An 8,994-nucleotide genomic window follows, 5' to 3' on the forward strand; every position below is an offset into this window, starting at 1 on the left:
CTGCCTTCAGCTCAGGTCTGATCTCAGGGTCCTGGGATCGAGCCCCAATCGGGCTCTCTGCTCAGCAGGGAGCCTGCTTCCCTTCCTCTCTCTGCCGGCCTCTCTGCCTACTTGTGATCTCTCTCTGTCAAATAAATAAATAAAAATCTTTATAAAAAAAAACAGCCTTTAAGCTTTATGATTAAATTTCTTAACCAAGTATTAAAAAAAATTTCTTAACCAAGTATAATTCCTTTCCTTTCATATAAAATGGAAGAATATGTACATCTTTAGTCTTTTTTTGTTTTGATTAGAAATGCATATATTTCCTGATGAAAAATAGACGCCTAGTAAATATCACTTGTCTTCTTTTTAAAAAACAAGTAATACAGCTATAAAAGGCTAATTGGGGAAAAAGAATTTGAAAATGGTTAGGTATTAGATGGTATTAGGAAATTATTCTTAATTTTTCTTGGTAACATAAAGGTAATTAAATTATTTACAAAACATCTGTAATATTTACAGAGATGAACAATAAGATATTTAGGGGTAAAGTGCCATGATCCACGCTCCTCAAACTGATCTATTAAGTGGTATCTCAATCAAAATGTCAAAGAAGCATTTTGTGAAAACTGACAAGCTGATTCTAAAATACATATGGAAATGCAAAAGACCAAGAATAACTAGGAATTATTGAAGAAAGAGAACAAAACTGTAGGACTAAATGACTATATATAAGATATATTATAAAATGACATTATGATAGTGGTACTTATACAAGAATAGAGAAATAAACCAAACAAAAAGGAATTCAGAAACAAACCCACATATATAATCTAGTCATTTGATTTATGAAAAACATGACTCTATACAAGGGAAACAATGATCTTTTCAATAAGTGATAATGGGTTGACTGAATGTCCATTTCTTTTTTTTTAAAGGTTTATTTATTTATTTAAGAGAGCGAGAGCAAGCATGAGTGGGGGAGGGACAGAAGGAGAGGGAGAAGCAAACTTCCGGCTGAGCAGGGAGCCTGATGTGGGGTAGATCCCAGGACCCTGGGATCATTACCTGACCTGGAATCATGAGGCTTAAAGCGACCGAGCTACCCAGGTGCCCCTAAATGTCCATTTTGACATACAAAAAGGAGTGGCTTTACTCATACTGAAATCATACACAAAATCAATTCAAATAAATTGTGAATACAAATGAATGATTAAACAATAGCGCAACACAGAAAAATGTCTTCAGGACTTTGAGAAATGCAAAGACTAACAAAACAAGGCTAGCCATAAAGGGGAAAAACTATGAAACTGAACAATATTAAAATTGAGATATTCAGTTCATTAAAGGACGCCATTAAAAACTGAGAATGCAAGGAACTGAGATTTGTAATAAACATATCTAACAAAATATCAACATTCTTTTTTTTTAAAGATATTATTTATTGGGGGCACCTGGGTGGCTCAGTTGGTTAAGCAACTGCCTTCGGCTCAGGTCAGGTCATGGTCCCAGAGTCCTGGGATCGAGTCCCATATTGGGCTCCCAGCTCCATGGGGAGTCTGCTTCAACCTCTGACCTCCCCTCTCATGCTCTCTCTCACTTTGTCTCTCTCTCTCTCTCAAAATAAATAAATAAAAATCTTAAAAAAAAAGTATTATTTATTTATTTTTGTGAGGGAGAGGGAGAGAGCATGAGTAGGGGGAGGGGCAGAGGGAGAAGCAGACTCCCTGCTGAGCAGGGATTTTTTTTCCCCATGCAGGGCTTGATCCCAGAACCCTGAGATCATGACCTGAGCCATGACCTGACACTTAACCATCTGAGCCACCCAGGCGCCCCCAAAATATCAACATTCTTAATATAAAAAGATCTCCTACAAACCAAAAAGATAGTCCAGGAGAAAAAGTCAAAGATTAAACAGGTATTTCATAAAAAGATATCCAGGCTTACAAACATATGAACAGATCATCATATTTGCAAATTAAAATCACAATAAGATACCATTCATAACCACTAAAATGGCTTTTTTCCCCTTCAAAAGTAAAGACAATGACAAGTGCTGACAATATTCTAGAGCAAGTGGAACTGTTGAAGATTTATACTGAGATTTATAGTACAAGCACACCTCAGACATTGTGGATTTGGTTCCAGACCATCACAATAAAATGAATGCCACAATAAAGCAAGTAAAATGAATTTTTTGGTTTCTCAGTGCATATAAAAGTTATGTTTACACTGTACTATAGTCTATTAAGTATGCAATAACATTGCTTAATAATGTATATACTGTAATTAAAAATATTCTTAAAAATGCCAACCGTCATCTGAACTTTTGGCAAGTCATCACTACTGATCACAGATCACTATCAACAAATACAATAATAATGAAAAAGTTTGAAATATTGCAAGAATTTTATCAAAATGTAACACAGAGACATCAAGTGTGCAAATGTCATTGGAAAAATGGTGCCTATAGATTTGTTCGACTCAGGACAGCCACAAACCTACAATTTGTGAAAAACAACAACAACAACAACAACAAAACAGTATCTGCAAAGTACAACAAAGCAAAGTGCAATAAAACAAGGTGTATCTATACAACCACTGTGGAAAACCAGTTGGCATTATCTACTAAAGCTAATCATATACATAATCTATAATTCAGCAATTCTACTCTTAGAATGCCCAAAAGAAATGTGTGCATATATTACCAAAAGACATGTACTAGATTGCTCACAGTATTATTTACAGACCAATAATGGAAATAAACAAAATATCCATCTACTATGATATATTCAAACAATGGCATACATAGCAATGAGAATGAAGGAATTACTACTGCGCCCAATAATATGGATGAATCTCAAAAACAAAATCTTTTTTTAAAAGGTTTTATTTACTTTTTGAGAGTGACAGAGAGAGAGAGAAGCAGACTCTTCGCTGAGCAGAGAGCCCGATGCAGGGCTCAATCCCAGGACCCTGAGATCAAGACCTGAGCCAAAGGCAGATGCTTAACTGACTGAGCCACCCAGGTGTCCCTTAAAAAAATCTTATGCCAGTGAAGTCAGGCACACACAAAAAATATTATACTATAATATTTTTACAAAGTCCCAAAATAGACAAAATTATTATAATGTGACAGAAGCCAGGATTGTGACTAATGGGAGTTTAGATGCGAATGGTAGGGGACACATTCAAGGGCCTTCAGATGCTAATCATATTCTATTTCTTAATTTGGATGCTGGTTACACAGGTGTTTACACTATGAAATGAATGGATGGATGGATGAGTGGGCAAAAGAGTGAACAAGTGAGCTAATATGTCAAAAGTTAACTGTTGAATCTAGGTTCAGAGCATAAAAGTATTCATACTCTTCTTTCAACTTATGCTTGTTAAATTAAAAAATGTTCAAGTAAAAAGAGTCACTATGCCTCTCAACTCTCACGTACCTAATATAATCTGATTTATGAAAGGAAATTTTTTAAATGAAATTTCTATTCCCAGATTGTGTCTTATAAAACAGTAAAATACTCCACATATTTTCCATTTCTCATTAATAAACAGAGAAAGAGGGCGCCTGGGTGGCTCAGTGGGTTAAGCCGCTGCCTTCGGCTCAGGTCATGATCTCAGGGTCCTGGGATCGAGTGCCGCATCGGGCTCTCTGCTCAGCAGGGAGCCTGCTTCCTTCTCTCTCTCTCTGCCTGCCTCTCAGTGTACTTGTAATTTCTCTCTGTCAAATAAATAAATAAAATCTTTTAAAAAAAAATAAACAGAGAAAGAGAGACAGACATAAAGACAAAGAGAATCTGGCCAGGACTGAGTGTTTTGCAGACCATACCTCCATGAACTCCACCACCAACAGTAAGTTACCATCTAGCTCTGAGTCTTGGTTTTATCATCAGTAAGATGACAATGATAATACTGACCTTAGAAGATGGTTTCGAACATTAAGTGACCAACTATATTTAAAAGATTGCCTGTACAGACAGATCAAGTACTAAATTCTTCCAATTTAACATACCAACATTTATGGGCAATGTATCATGAATACACAGTGATAAGAGCAGTGAAAGAGGTAATTAACTATGCTGTGGGATAGCACACAATGCACCACGGATACACAGACTGAAAGAGAAGTGAGGATGGATATAAAGATGTCTTCCTAGCAGGGCTGGTAACTGACAATACACCTAAATGATAGCAAGAAGCTAGCCAGGATAAAAAGAATACGGGAAATATAAGTGCTTGCATTAGGTTATTTCAGTATGCAGAGTGCAGCATTAAAGCTATGCCGAAAAGTGACCAGAGGCAAAAGGGGTGTGTAGGAAACCGAGTGAACAAAACAGAGACATTGACATAGATACATCCTGATTTTCCCACTAATAGCTGTATAGTTTGTGCCCTCACTTCCTTTAGGTTCTGCTCAAATGTTGCCTTACAGGGAGGCCTTCCTATCCATCCTATTTAAAATAGTACATCGCCTCTCCATCACAACCTATTCATATTTATTATATATTCATTTACTGTCTCTCAACTACAGTTTAATAAACTATTTTCCACTGTTGTATCCTCAGTGCTTAACACTGACACATAAAGTTATTCAATAAAAAATTCTTGGATGAATGATGGTTGCACACTGGATTAAAGCCACGCGATTTTTAAATGCCCTGTAATTATGACTTGAATAAAGAATACACAGACATCAGCAATACCCTTCAAAAAAGTTTCTAAGTGTTTTGGTATCATGAAAATCTCTGCCTCATTTTTTCTAAAAGAATTGAAAATTATACCTGGCCCAGAAAACAAAAAGGATTACCTCTTATTTGGCAAGTATAACACAGTAGTTACAAGAGGAGAGAAATAAATTGCTTGTTCAAGGAGATCCTTGATTAGGGGCGCCTGGGTGGCTCAGTGGGTTAAGCCTCTACCTTCAGCTCAGGTCATGATCTCCCGAGTCCTGGGATGGAGCCCCACATCGGGCTCTCTGCTCAGCGGGAAGCCTGCTTCTCCCTTCTCTCTCTGCCTGTCTCTCTACTTCTGATCTCTCTCTGTCAAATAAATAAATAAATAAATAAATTTCAAAATAGAAAAAGGAGATCCTTGATTAAATTCCTTTTTAGAGCCTGAAAAACCCTGACCCTCATCATAAGTTTAATGGTCATGATGTCCCTCTCTTGGGTAAAACTGGAATAATAAATTATGATTAACTAATGTTCTCACAGGACAAACTGAACCTGATGAATGGGACAGAAAAATGCATTTCTGCACCTAATAGAGAATACGTGCAAACTTTGAAAAATCTGCCAGCTTCCTGTTCAATGTTGCTACCAGAGTACAGAAAAGGATTTGCATAATAAATGTAACTCATATTAAAAATAAATTTGTGATTGGATATCTTATCTGTCAACCAGTCCTATTCCATGAAAAGTTTTAAAGGAGATGGGAAAACTGCCAGTGTCAAGAGCTGACACCAGGTAACAGGCAAAACCCTTGCTCCTTTAAAAAGTGGGGACTGAGTTCTATGCCAATTATTTAAAATCTATTTATTTGAGAGAGAGAGAGAGAGAGAGAGAGAGAATGAGAAAGAGTGCATGACAGAAAAAAGGTCAGAGGGAGAAGCAGACTTCCCGCCAAGCAGGGGGCCAGATACAGAACTCGATCCCAGGACTCCAGGATCATGACCTGAGCTCAAGGCAGTCATTTAATCAAGTGAGCCACCCAGACGCCCATGTTTTGTTTTGTTTTTGTTTATGATTTTTTAATGTCATGAATACAGGGTTAAAATCAGGGCAGTTTCTGATGTATCATTTTGTTTAGAGTAAAAATTAAAAAAAATAATTAACAAGTAAAATAATATTTTTAAGAAAACAGCATTGACCATGAAATTGAAGACATACCTGGTTTTCAGAAGTACGTAATTCAATGGCCTCTGCAGGAGGGGGACAAGAGGCATCAGGTTTGTGGGGCAGGGAGAGGAGCAAAGTACTGCAGTCGAAGGAAAAGGAAGAGCGGGAGAAAGGGGATCCAAAAATTTTAAGGCTAAAAGGGGGCGGTGAACAAGGTGGGAGGTAAGACGTAGGAAAAGAATCTGTGGTAGAGGGGATGACCCAGGCTCAAAAGATCAGGAAGAGGATCTGGGATAACGAGGAGAGGTAAAGAATGACCAGGGATAAAAGGACTACAAGAGAGAAAGGGGAGAGGATGACGGCCTGTCATCTTCAGAAGAGGGGGAAGATAGGCGACCGGAACCTACGCGTCAGAAACATCCTTCACACAACGTACTCTGGGGATGAAAATTTCCGCCCCACGTTGAAGCAAGGAGGAAAGTTTCTCCGGGGTGTCTGGGGACTCACTTGTGAAAATTATCACCCTCTTTCTTTACACTCACCTTCCTGAAGAAAACCGCAACGCAACGATGGCGTGATCAGAAGTGCTATTTTCCTTCGTTCGGCGAAAGCCTTGCTTCCGCCGCCACGCCCCCTTTGCCAGGCAACTTCCTGTGCCTCTCTAGCAATCCTTTACAATACTTTATCGCCCTGGCCGTCTCACCCTATTGGAAGCTGGATAGTGATGTAAACCCGCTAGGAGGGGGAATCCGTAACTTTTTACAAATACTAGCTCTAGTCATTCCAAGAACCCATTATTTCAGCCAGCCCCCAAGTACCCAAATTTGTCACTTCGCCTTGTCGATTTAGCCTTTGAATACCTTCCTAACCCTTAGTCCTTTGACTCTTGGATGTCAACAATTACGTATTTGTCATACTGCTTTACTGTTTTTTGAATACTATGTTGAAAAATAAGTTCATTTTTATTAGTGGCATACTTTGATCTCAAGATTTTTAAAGATCTTAAATCTGAATCCGTTTTTGTCTTGGAATGGTATCCAAAGAACTACATACCATACTCAGATTTCCAAATAAATAAGGGACACTCATGTAGAAAGCATTCTTGTATATGTATATACCACCCCCTGCCCGATAAGGGCAACTAACAAATTTTCAATAATAAGAATAATTTTTGCTGTGGTTAAAAGTTCAGTATTGAGGGGCGCCCGGGTGGCTCAGTCGTTAAGAATCTGCCTTTGACTCAGGGCCCAGTCTCGGTGTGCTGGGATCTACCCGCCCCACCCCACTGGGCTCCCTGCTCCGGGGGAAGCCTGCTTTTCCCTCTCTCACTCCCCCTGCTTATGTTCCCTCTCTCGCTGTGTCCCTGTCAAATAAATAAATAAATAAAATCCTTAAAAAAAAAAAAGTTCAGTGTTGAATTACCTATTGCCACTACCTCCAGAAAGCTCTTCTGGGCCTCAAATATGTACCCCAGTTCTCCCTTTTTTGTGTGGTTATTTTCAATCTATAAATACATAGTGAGAATCTACCATGTACCAAATACTATGCTACAACCATGAGCTTTGCAATAGGCGCCCACAGTTTAGGGACTAAAGGTGATGTTTTAAACACATAAGAGCCTGGCATAAAATAGGCGATTATCAATGTTTGTCCGATGAATAAATAACCAAAATGTGGCCAGGGAAACGACAGGGACCAGCACCAAGTCCTTACTTTTGCTGGTATTTTTATAGTTCATTTCAACGTTTTAACTCATATTTTGTCATTGAACCAGGAGATTCTGAACAACCACTCAGTGTAAGGCTCTGTTCCTGATATTGCCCATATAAAGAAAAGTAAGACACAGTCCTGGATTTCAAGGCTATCCAAGCAGTGGGGGAAATGAACACATAAACAACTAATAGCACTATAATGTGACAAAATAATAGGTAGAGACCGTTTAGGAACTATGGGCATCCCATTGATTGGTGAATATTAAAAACCTGAAATATACCTTATCTCCTGAAGGTTGCTCAATAAAGACTTGTTTAATGTTGACTAGATTTTGAATGGATGAATAAAAGTGAAGAATGGCAGTGAACTTGAACTATAGTGTGAAAGGAACAGTAATGAGTGCTGAAGCTGAATGTAAGAAGAGGCCAGAGAAGGAAGGACTTTGCAAGCCACATCATGGAGTTTGAGATTAATTATAAGGAAAACAGAAATCCAAAGAAGAATTTTAAACAAGAAAGTATGTGGTAATGTTTAAAACCACAATATAGAAAATGGACTGTACTGGTGCAATCTGGAGGCAGAGAAGTTGATTTAGAGGATATTGTGGTAGTCAATGAATAAATACAGAAAATTAAGGCTTATGCTATTAATAATTAATTGTATTTGCAAATTGATCTGGAAAAATTAGCCAGTGGATTATCAGAAATCCAGAGACATTGAAACTTGATCATTTTCCCTTGACTTCCTCTATGTTCAAAATTTTGAAAAATTCATGCAACAAATATGTGTCAAGCTGTTATTATGCACCAGGCTCTAAAGATAGAACCATGACAAAAATGGACAAAAATTTCTGCTCTCACAGAAACTACATTCTTGTGGCATATAATAAAATATTTAAGAAATTACATGCCAGAAAGTGACAAGTACTAAGAAGAAATAAAGCAAGTAAGTAGGATACAATGTACACGGGGGAGGGGGTGAAGATTGCCACATGAAAAAGTTGAAAGAAAGGGTGATATATGGATATTTATAGACTTCATCCATTTCTCTCAGTCATAAGGATCACTTAGTTCAGACCCCTCATGTTTCTCCCCAAATCCCAACCCTTTAGCATGGTATACAAAAGCTTTGGTATTCTAACATGGTCTCTCTCTCTCCAGCCTCATCCCTCACCACTCAGCTTTTCCCACCCTAAGACAAAGTCTCACACAAGTGCTTACAAATTGGAAAGTGCACTGAGATCTCAAATAATGTGTGCTTTCACTCTGCTATCTAGTATTCACCTTTCATATATCTGCTGATATTTTTAACTCTTTCATTAAGACCTACTGACTCTTAATTTCACTCCTTAACCCAAACCAGACAACTGTTCCTCTTCTTTGAGTCCACCATACTTCCTGTTCTTATCATTTTATTTTATTCACTCAACAAACATTTGTTGGTCAACTACTATGTG

The 8,994-nt window shown here is 38.0% G+C and overlaps 1 protein-coding gene across 1 annotated transcript in view; it reads right to left on the reverse strand.

Moving 5' to 3' along the window:
- The window catches only part of MAGED1 (MAGE family member D1), a 65,543-nt gene extending 59,085 nt beyond the window's left edge, over positions 1-6,458 (reverse strand). Inside the window, exon 1 of the mRNA XM_082717170.1 lies at positions 6,368-6,458. The gene's annotated coding sequence lies outside the window, so the exon portion shown is untranslated. The remainder of the gene's footprint in view (positions 1-6,367) is intronic.
- Positions 6,459-8,994: the final 2,536 nt, after the last annotated feature.

Source organism: Mustela nivalis, assembly GCF_964662115.1.
Source record: "Mustela nivalis genome assembly, chromosome: X".
Classification (NCBI taxonomy): domain Eukaryota; kingdom Metazoa; phylum Chordata; class Mammalia; order Carnivora; family Mustelidae; genus Mustela; species Mustela nivalis.